The sequence below is a fragment of the Coffea eugenioides genome, chromosome 11 (genome assembly GCF_003713205.1).
Source record: "Coffea eugenioides isolate CCC68of chromosome 11, Ceug_1.0, whole genome shotgun sequence".
Taxonomy (NCBI): Eukaryota; Viridiplantae; Streptophyta; class Magnoliopsida; order Gentianales; family Rubiaceae; genus Coffea; species Coffea eugenioides.
In genome coordinates this window covers 38151736-38163269 of record NC_040045.1, presented here as the reverse complement: position 1 = coordinate 38163269, position 11534 = coordinate 38151736, and the positions used below count along the sequence as shown (strand labels likewise).

The 11534-nt window shown below is 33.2% G+C and overlaps 2 long non-coding RNA genes across 3 annotated transcripts; both read left to right on the top strand.

Annotated features, from left to right (window-relative positions):
• Positions 1 to 7637: 7637 nt before the first annotated feature.
• On the top strand, positions 7638 to 8472 carry LOC113751045. The gene is made up of 3 exons (XR_003464758.1): positions 7638 to 8007; positions 8123 to 8249; positions 8398 to 8472. It is a non-coding gene; the product is annotated as an uncharacterized LOC113751045 (long non-coding RNA).
• A 57-nt stretch (positions 8473 to 8529) lies between these two features.
• Positions 8530 to 10999, top strand: LOC113751199. Of its 2 annotated transcripts, none has more exons than XR_003464799.1 (3): positions 8530 to 8585; positions 8953 to 9003; positions 10951 to 10999. It is a non-coding gene; the product is annotated as an uncharacterized LOC113751199 (long non-coding RNA). The 2 variants fall into 2 exon arrangements; XR_003464798.1 differs by lacking the exon at positions 10951 to 10999 and adding an exon at positions 9718 to 9737.
• Positions 11000 to 11534: the final 535 nt, after the last annotated feature.

Sequence of the window (11534 nt, the reverse complement as noted above, 5' to 3'; positions counted from 1 at the left end):
TAAGACTCATCTCATAATCTTGAGGAGTCTTAGGTCTAGAACTTCCTGCTTTTGAATCCATATTCCTGCAAAATTAATAAACAACATCTTTAAGTTGGTTAGATAATTGTTTATTTTAATGTTGAAGAAATGCCTCATTTCTTCCTGCTCTTCGTAGGACTTGAATTCTAATAGTATTTCTTTGAATCTCTCTTTGGATGAGAAAAGCTCTCTCCTTTGGTGTAAGGGTTGTGAAATGGCTTTGCTGAATATATACTGTATCATGTTTGGAAATTTGATAGGCTAGAATGCTTTGTCTTCCATTACTGGTTTGAATTAAATATTGATATCCTCTGGATTGAAGAACTGCTTCTTTGTTTAAGAGTTTAGGAGAATCTCTTTGGGTTCTTAGGTAATTTGTATATTCTCGATCAGTTCTTTGGGCCATCATTTCACGATCCATGTCCTTGTAAAAATTCTCTAGTAAGAAAATCTGGTAATGAATTGTTTTCTCCTTTAATAAATTCTATATCAAAATCAAAAACAGATAAAATAGCTTGCCATCTAGCAAATATTTGTTTTGAAACTATGTTCTGAACATCTTTTTGTAAAATCTCTTTTGCAGATTTACAATCTATTCTAATCAAAAATTTTTTATTATATAAATCATCTTGAAATTTTGATATGCATAAAACTATTGATAAAATTTCCTTTTTAATAGTTGAATAATTCTTTTGAGGGTCAGACCATGTTCCTGAATGAAATCTAACTAATTCTTCTTTTGATTCTTCTATTTTTTGTTTTAATATACCCCCATATCCTAATTCTGATGCATCCGTTTCAACTATCATGAATGCTTTAGGATGTGGTAAACATAAACATGGTAATGATTCAATTTTTTCTTTTAAATATTTTATTTTTTGAGTATGTTCTTCTGTCCAAGGTTTTGGGTTTTCTTTAATCTATTAAATAATATAGAGCATTCTTGTCTTAATTTAGGGAAAAAATCTGCTATATAATTTAAACATCCTAAAAACCTTTGTAATTGATTTTTATCTTTTATCTCATCTGGAAATTTGGTGGCAAATTCTAAAGCTCTATTGATTGGTTTTATTGTTCCCTGATATATATTATGTCCTAAAAATCTTATGTTTGTTTGGAATAATTTCATTTTTGAGGCTGAAATTACTAGTCCATTTTTCTTGATTATTTTTAAAAATATATTCAGATGCTTAAAATGCTGTTCCAATGATTCAGAAAATATTAACACATCATCTATATAAACTATGCTAAAAGAGCTATAGGGATTAAAAATATCATTTATTATATTTTGAAATTCTGATGGTGCATTTTTTAATCCAAATGGCATTACGTTCCATTCATAATGACCAAAAGGTGTTGTGAATGCTGTTTTGTACCTATCTTTTGGTGTTATTAATATTTGCCAATATCCTGATTTTAAATCAAATTTTGAAAATATTTTTGCCTTAAATAATCTATTGAGCAAATCTTTTTTATTAGGAATTGGATATCTGATCCATTGTAAAACTTTATTTAATGGTTTATAATTTATAACTAATCTTGGAACTCCTCTCTCTTTTTCAGCTTGATTCATGACATAAAATGCAGTACAACTCCAAGGTGATTTTGAAGGTGTTATTAATCCTTTATCTATTAATGTCTTTATTTCTTTTTTACAAAATTCTAATAAATCAGAATTCATTTGTATTGGTCTTGCCTTAGTTGGAATGTTTTTTTCATTAAATCCTGTTTCGTAGGGTAGTTCTATCATATGTTGTTTTCTATCCAAAAAAACATTAGGAATATCTGCACAAATTTCTTTTTGTAATAGTTCTTCTAATTCTGAAATTCTTTTTTGCATTTTACTTTCTTTTAATTGTTCTTCAATTTTTAAATAAGATTTTTCTTCTTTTATATAATTTATTTGTTGTTGTACTTTAGTAATACTATTTATTGTTTTATAAAAAGAAGATGTTTGTAATGTTTGTAATTCTCTTTGTTTTATTGGAGTTAGGAATTTAAAGATAATAGTTTTTCCCATTATATTTATTGAAATTCCTTCATGACTTACAAAAAATGGGTAAATTTGAATTAAAAAAGGTGTTCCTAATATTATATCATGATTTATATTTTTCACAATTATAAAATTATGTCTAATACAATATTCATTGTTACATATTGATCCTTTTGTAAATTTATATTTTACTTGTAAATTTTCTCCATTTGCTGCCATTAATGTTTCTTTTGTTCTTTCACAATATTTAGTAGGAATTATTCCTTCTTTAATACAACTTGAATCAGCTCCACTATCTATTAAAGCTACGTATGTTTCTTTAAAATCTTCTACTGTAATGGTTACTAAAGCATACCATTTTTGAAATATCATTTTTTCTATAGTATTCAAATATTGAATTTCATTTGTTGGTATTTCTGATATACTTATTTCTTCTGTTTTAGAATTGGAAGTTGAAGGTTGATTTTCTATTAATGTTATTTTTGCTTCTATTTCTAAATCTTTTGTTTTTAATTCTATAATTTCTCGTTGTAATTGTTTTACTTGTATTTTGAGATCATTAATTTCTATTTGAAGATCTTTAGTGGTTTCTTTTTTCATTATATTTATGTTTGGATATTTATCTATTAATTTCGAAATACTAAAAGGTTCTATTATTTTTGGCATTTTGTCTTCTTGGATAATTAGACTTTTTAATCTTTCTAAATATTCTTTTTTAGCTACTGGATCATTTATTTGTTCTATTATGTCTAATAAAAATTCTTTATCTTCTTTTTTAGTTATAACATTTATATATTTTGAAGTGTTAGAGCAATTACAATTTTCTTCACTTTCTGAACTAGATATATCATTATAATAATCATCTTCAGAACTTTGATCTTTTTCATTTATTAATAAATTTATTAATTTATTTTTAATGTCTTCTTTTTCTGCACAAATCTCCGTAATTTTTTCTTTTAACTTACATTTGTTTGCTTTATGACCTATTTTTTCACATTTATAACAGACAATTTTGTTTTTAATAAATTTTCTCTTCTTTTCTGGTTTATCTTCTTTAGATTTTTTATATCTTATTTTCTTATTATATTTTTTAACTTTCTTTTTATATGCGGATGGTGATTTAATTCTTTTAATTCCAAATGCCTCACACCTATAAGTTTTTGGCTGTGTGAATAAGTATGAAAGATCACCACCTTTAGTTGGAATAAGTACGGAATCAGGTTGTAAGTCTTTAATCAAAACTGGAAAATTTTGGACAGCTTTACAACCTACAAAAACAAAATAACCTTCAACTTGAAACAAATTTGAAATTGGGTAAAGAAGTAATGGTACATCATCAACTAAATGGTAAGAAGGTATAGAACAAGTTTTAAGTGTGAAAACTCCCTTTGCCACTTCATTATTCCTTCCACCAATTGATTCAACTTGAGAAGGCATTCTAGCCTTTGACACTTTCCTTCAAAATCTGCATAAGAAGTACAAGTGTTAGGATGGAAATTATACTCAAAAGAAGGTAAAGATGATGAATGAACCATAGGTAGCAAATGAGAGTCAAAATTTGGAATTCTCCCTTCATGGTGGGTTTGACTTGATTCCCCTTTGGTATGGACAGATTTGAATTGAAATTGTTCCATGAGATGATTCCAAATAGATTCAATTCCTAAAAGACAAACTCCATGGAAGCTAGTGAATTGAAGTCGAGCCTTCCGGAGGGGAATTAGGTACTAGTATCAGTCATAAAGAGGAAAAAGGAGACAAGACGGCTATGATTGGTAAGAGAGCATAGGAACTAAAGGCTCGAATGTAAACTCTTATCGCCCCGGCTAATCTATTCAAGTTAGGGGCACGCCGATGTGAAGGGAGCGGCTCCATACTGGTAAACCCTGTTTGGGCTCTATTCTTCAGAATTCCTGTCTTAGTCTTAATAGAAGGTTTTGGAAACTGATTTGGGGGTGTTTAGGGTCTGGTTAAGTCGCTTGGGGTTGTTGGAATTCAATTAAGATTGGGAACTCAAGAATTGGAAACCAATCAAGATTTGACGACTCAAGTTTTGGGAAACCAATCAAGATTTGGAGACTAATCAAGAATTGAAAACCAATCAAGAATTGGAAACTCAAGATTTGGGATACTTGATTTCCTTTGTGTGAGAGCCGATTCCTTCTCTTCTTCATTTTTTTTTTGTTCTTTTTTTTTTTTTTTACTTCGGCTCTTCAAGGAACACAAATTCAGGTCACACCAACAAGTTCAAGAAAAACGGATGAAAGGTTATGCAAATTCCAAGAAGACCCTAGTTCTTGATTTATTATTCAAGAACTTTCAAAACTAGACTTAGTGGTTCAAGAACTTCAAGAATTTTGTTCAAGGAGCTCAAGAACTTTCCCAAATTACGTTGTGGTGTTTAGGGTTTGCAAGAACAACAACCAATATTCAAGAAATAGGCAAAACAGAATTTCAGCAATACTCAAAAGAAAATTCCAGCAATACTCTAGCAACTTGGACACTAAAACAATATAAGGTACGTGACTCTTTTTTTTTTTTCTTTAAACCCTAACAACCCAAACACAAGTATAACAGACTCAAGAAAGAAATTTGGTTAGAAAACACAAAAAAAACAACACCCAAACAGATTTTTTTTTTTACTCGGATGAACAGTAACGTGAACAGTACGCTACAGTATGCTGAACAGTAATCGCTACAGTAATGATGAACAGTACTGGGTACAGTATTTTTTTTTTTTTTTGACAAAAGACACAAACTAACAAGATATGAACAATTTCAATTAAAAGAGAATTAACCTGATGCTCTGATTACCAACTGAAGAGCAACCCTAGGGGCAGACCCTCCTAGAACCTCCCAACCTTGTAATTATCAGAGTTGGATCTTTTCTCCCAATAGAAATTGAACTCGATTGTTCTCATGAACTCAAGACCTCTGACACACAAACGTAATCAGCAACCTTAAGCAAATAAGGATGGATGAAGCGACACCACGATTAGGGAACAAGCTAATCGATAAAGTCTGATTTGAATCCTAAGCTATGAACTCAAGAATTCAAGAGTAAGTTCGATTAAGAACTTGAAGGAAAATTCCTCACGATTTCTGGTTGTAATAATCTGTGTTTTCACGCATACAATAGGTGCCTTTTATAGGCTAAAACTAGGGCAAATCCGGCCCACATAAACCTGGAATAGAAATTCGGTCCGCATAAAGAGCTAGCTCTTTAAGGCTTCTCGATAAGGCCCAATAAGTAATAAAATACTCAACTACTAACAACTACTAAACTAGGCAGTCTTAAGACAACTACCAACTAAGCTAACACGTATGAGATCATTCTTTCACTTCAAACGTACAAGTGAACAAGGTAACTTCATGGTCCATCAAATCTTCAAACTTAGTTTGCTCCTTGCTTGTATGGTGAATGATCAAGGCTCGTAAAGCTTCCTTCACTTTCTTGGATCTTGATCTTGTCATCGGATCACCAATGTTGACCAAAGGATTCTTGACTCAAGATTGAAGTTATTGTACACCCGCATCCGCATCAATTATTGTTACCAAAATGGATTTATTATTGTTTCAGCCAAAAGAGGAACTAAAGCCGTTAATGGGAAAATGAGTACCGTCATCTTATAACGGAGGATAGGCAGAAAATAGCTGGTGTTTTATTCAGAAATGTTTTTATTTGTATTTTATCCCTTAAATTAAATTGTGTATGGAACAATGGGTACTCTTTTGTTGTAATGGAGGAATGCCGTAAACAGCTGGTATTTTCTTCGAAAACGATTGCATTGTTATTCGACCCACAACTAAATGTATTTGTATAAGGGAAAATGAGTACCCTGTTGTTCTAATGGCGAAAACACATAAAAGCTGGTATTTTATTGGAAAAATCATTGTTATTATTGTATTCAGAAAAACATGTCTGTCTACGGAAATGGGTACTCTGTTCTCATATTCCTACCGAACCCGTCCACAGTTGGTCTTCTACAGCGGAGTAGTGCAATTCAAAAATATGCATGCGATTTGGTTCTTCTAATTTTTCCAAATAAAAATTTAGATGCAGTGTCAACTATGACTTATTATCGCACTAACCTAACTTAGGTTCACTAATGATACAGTTCGTTAACCGTAGTCCGCAAAAGGATGCCTGAAACAGGTCAAACTGCTCTTAACCACTCAGTCGATGCACTGCAAGCTCCTCCATTTAAACTCAGGTCCGTCATCCATATCTCCTCCTATAAGAGCTTCACACAACTAAACTTCTTCCTTGCATGCCCATTCACCCCCGCATTGGTTTCGCATAACAGCCTTCGCTATTGCATGCCGCTTCAGCTTCATACAACCACCTTTTATAAGTTTCGCATCTTTCTTTACCACCTGTAACATGTAACTAGACGAAAGATTCGCTTCGTTCTATATGTTCTAACCCCTGAACCGACCAGCCTCCTCGTAACATAATCCTTTTCCAGACTGACTCATGGCACTTGGACGACTTCCTAAAATACATGTCCTGAACAACGGAGGCATGGTCGGCTACTTTCAAGATGAGGTCTTACCACTTCATGACATTGGAGTGATGTGGATAGTTGAGGAAGCGCTGGTTCGGTTAGATAGGTTTCCCGGAGCGGAGTTTCCGCAGTCGATGCTGGTGTCTTGCATCCCCGTTCGCAACCCCATTCGCATTCTCGTTTATGTGTAGGTTTTTAAACGATAGGGGGTAAGGTGTCTTTTCACATTCTCGAGTGTTTGCGGGTTGAGGTTAAGTCCAAGGTTCGCCTCATAAAATTAGGGATCCGAGTGTTACTCCGCGTACCAACTTGGTTTCTTCGTCTAGATCCAAGAGCTACGTGGGATACTAGTTCATACCTCCGGGCGAGTTCGTATCATCTTGTGTCTCTGACTTTGATAAATTTGTGACGTAAGTGGGTATTTTCCACCATGCTGTTGCCAAGGAGAGATTGGCAGTTCCATGCTACCTGCGTAATGATGCATCCTTTCCCGAGCTCTGGCATCTTGGTCAATTTCTGAACCCAACCAGAGTGCAAAGGGGAAGGTACATATCTTATTCCTGGCCTAACTGCCATATGTGCCTTTTGCTCTGAAGAGAGTGATTTTTTCAAATAAGCTCCTTCTCATGTGTTGTTACCTGGCTTTTACTATTAGAGAAGCAGCAGATATGTGAAGTAAATCCGAAGTTGACTTCTATGCAAAAGTTTTACTTATTTTGGTCTGCTAGTACTTGAATAAGTATTGGGAAAAAGAGGTGACTGCAAAGCAGAAATTTACACAACTTTTGTCCAATTTGTAGCAGGTAAATTGCTCTGGGGCATATTTTGAGAATATGGATCTCCATAGAAAACCAGAACAGTTTTCCAACTTTTGCAAAGTGCTCTTTCTGTCCTTTGATATTTTGTTATCCAAGTGTGTAGAATGTAGATGATGGCTTTTCCGAAAGAGTAGCAATATCTAATCTAATCTAATCTAAAATATATAAAAGGGGGAACGACCATTAGCTACAGTGCAGCCATGGGCCGGTTTCCATGGTAATTCGGATGACTTCATGGGGTATTTTGGTCTTTCCAATGTGGCATAAAGGTCAAATTTGTGGCTCTTGAATTTTCTGATATTGACTTTGCATTTTCTTTCTCTATAATGCCCTTGGTGGTCAGGTTTTGCCCGTAAATTTGGAGACTTGTGTGTCCGTTTATTAATGTTTGGTTAGCCTTTCTTGTAATTGTGACCATGTTTGTGCCCTTTTATTGTTCTTTTCCTTAACTTTATCGGGATTACCCGATGGGGTGGAGCTCGAGGAGTCAGAAATGCCCATTTTTCCTCTCCTTTCTTCATCGTTGTCTTACTCTTCAGCTCATCTTCCCATCAATCAGCCTCTTATTTGTCTCATCTTCTTCCTCTTTTCTTTTCTTGGTTTTTTTTTTTTTTTGGATTCTGACCGAGAGCAACAACAAGAACACAATGGTCTGGACCTTTTTTTCCTTGTAAGACTCTTTTTCTTTCTTATCATCAAGACTTCTCTAGCCTTTTGGATTTTTTGGAGGGTTTACCAGTCGAATTTTAACATATAAAAATATGTATATATTTGTGATGTTGCAGGTCCAAAAATTTGGAAATGTCTTCCAACATTCAGCATCCTGATGAAAGTGAGATTGTGTAAATTTTTTTCCCAGGTGTAGAAGAAATTAGAGTATTACGGGTCTCCTCCGGCCTCAAGAGGGTTAAGGTTGGACTTGCATTTTTTCTCTCTCGACTTTGTTCTCTATATATTTTTTTAGTTTTTTCTTTCCTGTTATTTTGGCCATGTTTGTGGCTCTTATATTGTTCCTTTCATTTTCTTTATCGTAATAATACATCTAACCAACTCGATATAGAAAATGGCAAACAAAAGCACGAGAACGGAAAGCCAGCGGTCCAAGCAGAAAAGATTTTTTTTTTTTTAAAGAGAGGATGCGATGCTGTGATTTCACTTTGAAAGTGTGAGAGCATTATAATTCATACCATCTGTGGTGCAGAAGAAATCAGAGTATCAAGAGTCTCCTCCGGTCTCAAGATCCTTAAGGTTGGAGCCAGATTTTATGTTTCTTAGCTTTCGCCTCTATATTTTTTTTTCGCGCTTTTTCCCGTTAGAAGTATCAATCTATGTTGTTTGCTTTCATCAGAAAGGTGAAGCATCGAAGTTTTTTCCCTTTAATAATCAGTTCCTAAATTTTACCTTGAATTCTTTCCTCGCCATCTTTTTGTTTTTAAAATAAATATCTTTCTGTATATATTGGCTTTCTGGATTTATTTTTAGATGTGTAGTTGAAAATTTAGACATATGTTCCCTTCAAGTGCAATCTTGGAAATTTTTTTTGTACATGACGGTCTTTTGCTTTCTTTTTTATCGTTAGTATTTGTATGGAGATTATAGTTTACTCTTGTTTCAGGTTTTGTCTGGCCATGACAAGTTTCATGAGATCTATGTTCTCGACAGAGAGGTAAGCCTTCTTTTCGTTCCCTATGTTTTTTAAACCACCTTACAAAATAGTAATTTCGTTGTATGGTTATTTGTATAAAATTTCCTCTTTGAACTCTTATTATTTTACTCGATTAAATTTCATGATACAATAAATTGTATTTGTTTGCTCATTATCTTTTAGGGATGTAACAATTGAGGAGTTCTATACTTACTAAGATTGAGGGTTAATAGGTTGTGACTTTAGTATTTTTTCTCAATTGTTGGTTTTGGCTTTGATTTCAAAATTCTTTGTTTTGACAGACCATCGATTTCCTATTCAGGATTATGGTATGGTGGTGATTTTTCTCTGTTTTCGTGTATGTTGTCTTCTCTGCAGTTCTCTTCCACTTTAGCATCAGTTTTACTGTAATTGGTCTTGCTCCTGAAAATTTTCTTTTTGGTTTCCATCTTTTGCGGGTCATAGATTCTATTACATATTGTTCATATTTTAGGTTTAAATAGTTTGGTGGACGATTTGCATGTATTTCATCTACATTGCCTTGCATTAAAGCTCTTGCCTTTGCCGTCTTTTGGCAGATAGCTTTCTAATTTAGTGCCAGGTGGCCTATGTTTGCTTATTTGTTTTAATCTTTCCCATGTATGGAATGTTTTAGAATAAATATTATGAAATTAGGTTCTCATGTACCACTAAGTTGTCTTTGCATTAAACTTACTCTTTGATTTTGCTTTTCAGGACCAACTGGTTATTCAATATCGAAAGACTGCATAGGGTTCATATAGAGTGGTTAATTTTTGAGGTAAGCCGTTTTTTATCTGTCTCCACTGTTTAATTATCCACTTTTTTGTGTTTTTATATTTTGATTTTCCCCAACTCTTCTATTCCTGACACACCTACTCTTAATGAATAAGTTACTTATGATGGCTTTTTTTAACATGTTTCCAAAAATTGACTTTGTCTTATGGGCCTAGGTGGTTAGATGAAAAGTCTGAGCTTTTGGAGGTTGATAAAGGCAAATGTTCCATGACCTTAGATCACTATTATATTTTACAGTGAACGTTATCGGTTTGTATATTGTATTCTCGAGTCAATTATAAAATCATGACCTCAATTTCAATGGTAATTTTGTCGATAGCCCTTGGTTATTTAGGTTTTTCACAAACATTGTGCGGATTGATGGTGTGTTTTGTACGCTCAGATTATGATATGTTATTTTCAAAAGACTGAGGCTATCCTTTATGGTTGGTTTGTGTTTTCCTGTGAATTGAGTGGATTAGGTAGGTTTTTTCATTAGTACTTATTGTTGGCTGCATGTATGTGTTGTACATTGTACAAAAGTTTTGTGAGCCTTGATTGTTTGCCTGCTTTTTTGCCTATGTTATTGAATGAAAATTATGTGCTAATGGTATACAGACATTATTACGATGTATTGGGGATGATGACAGTCTAATTTTTCGTTTGACGAATGTTTAATCTATAGGCATTTAAATGATTGTTTGTGCAACATTTCATATGCTTTTACCCTTGCACCACTCTAAAGATCTATCCCCAATTCTTTCCCTTTCCCTCCCATTAAAGGAGCGGTCCACCATTTGAAACCCCTCCATAAACAACCACCGCTATGAATATCACTTGAGAAGTTTCACATTTACCGGGGGAAAAAAAAACAAAAGCAAAAGAAAGAGTAGAGGTTCCATGAAATTGCCTCTGTTTCTTTTTCTTTGATTCATTCTTCAATTGTTAAATGTCAACTGTTGCGATGTATTCATTTGTCTGGGTTTCTATTTTGATGGATTTTGAGGTTTTGTAGGTAGATTAGAGTTTTATTGATTCTTAGTATGCTGAAGGATGCTTCTTCTGAAGTTACCTGTGTTGTGATATTATAATTCTATACCTTTTTTTTTCCTGTGGTTTACTTGACATTTCTGATTTGCTCACTCCAATGCTTAAATTCTATACAATATTCAGGTTATAATGATAGCTGGAGCATCTAGATATCTCGAGCCTTTTCAATTTCAACATTATATTAAGGTATCCTCAATTTGTTGCATTATTACTTCTTTTTTAAGGGATTCAAAATAAGTCTTGGTCTCATTACTATCTGCAAAGTTCTGCTTTTTGTGAAATTGGTTATTTTTTTTTTCATTTGTATGGCATCTTTAATTGAATTACACATGAAGTATAGAGAAATTCAACTAGCAAGAAAATAAAGTTTTTAGAAAATGTCAAAAATGGGTCAAATTTAGGAAAATTATATATGTGATGAATATCATTGTTAAGTTGTTAAGCTTAAAACGACTTATAAATCTCAACTTATTCAACCGTTGTTGTAAATCTCAGACTCTTAAAATATGTGTTGCTAAGTTATCTACATTTTCAAAACACAACTTTGTCAAATCTAGCATAAACCTTTCTGCATTTCATGAAGTATAATGACATAAAGGAGGGGTTGTGCTAACATTTCTCTTAATTATTTAAGTACTTTGCACAAACAGTATTAACATGGTTGAAAACATAGTTATATTAGTATTAACATATCCAAACACTACTAA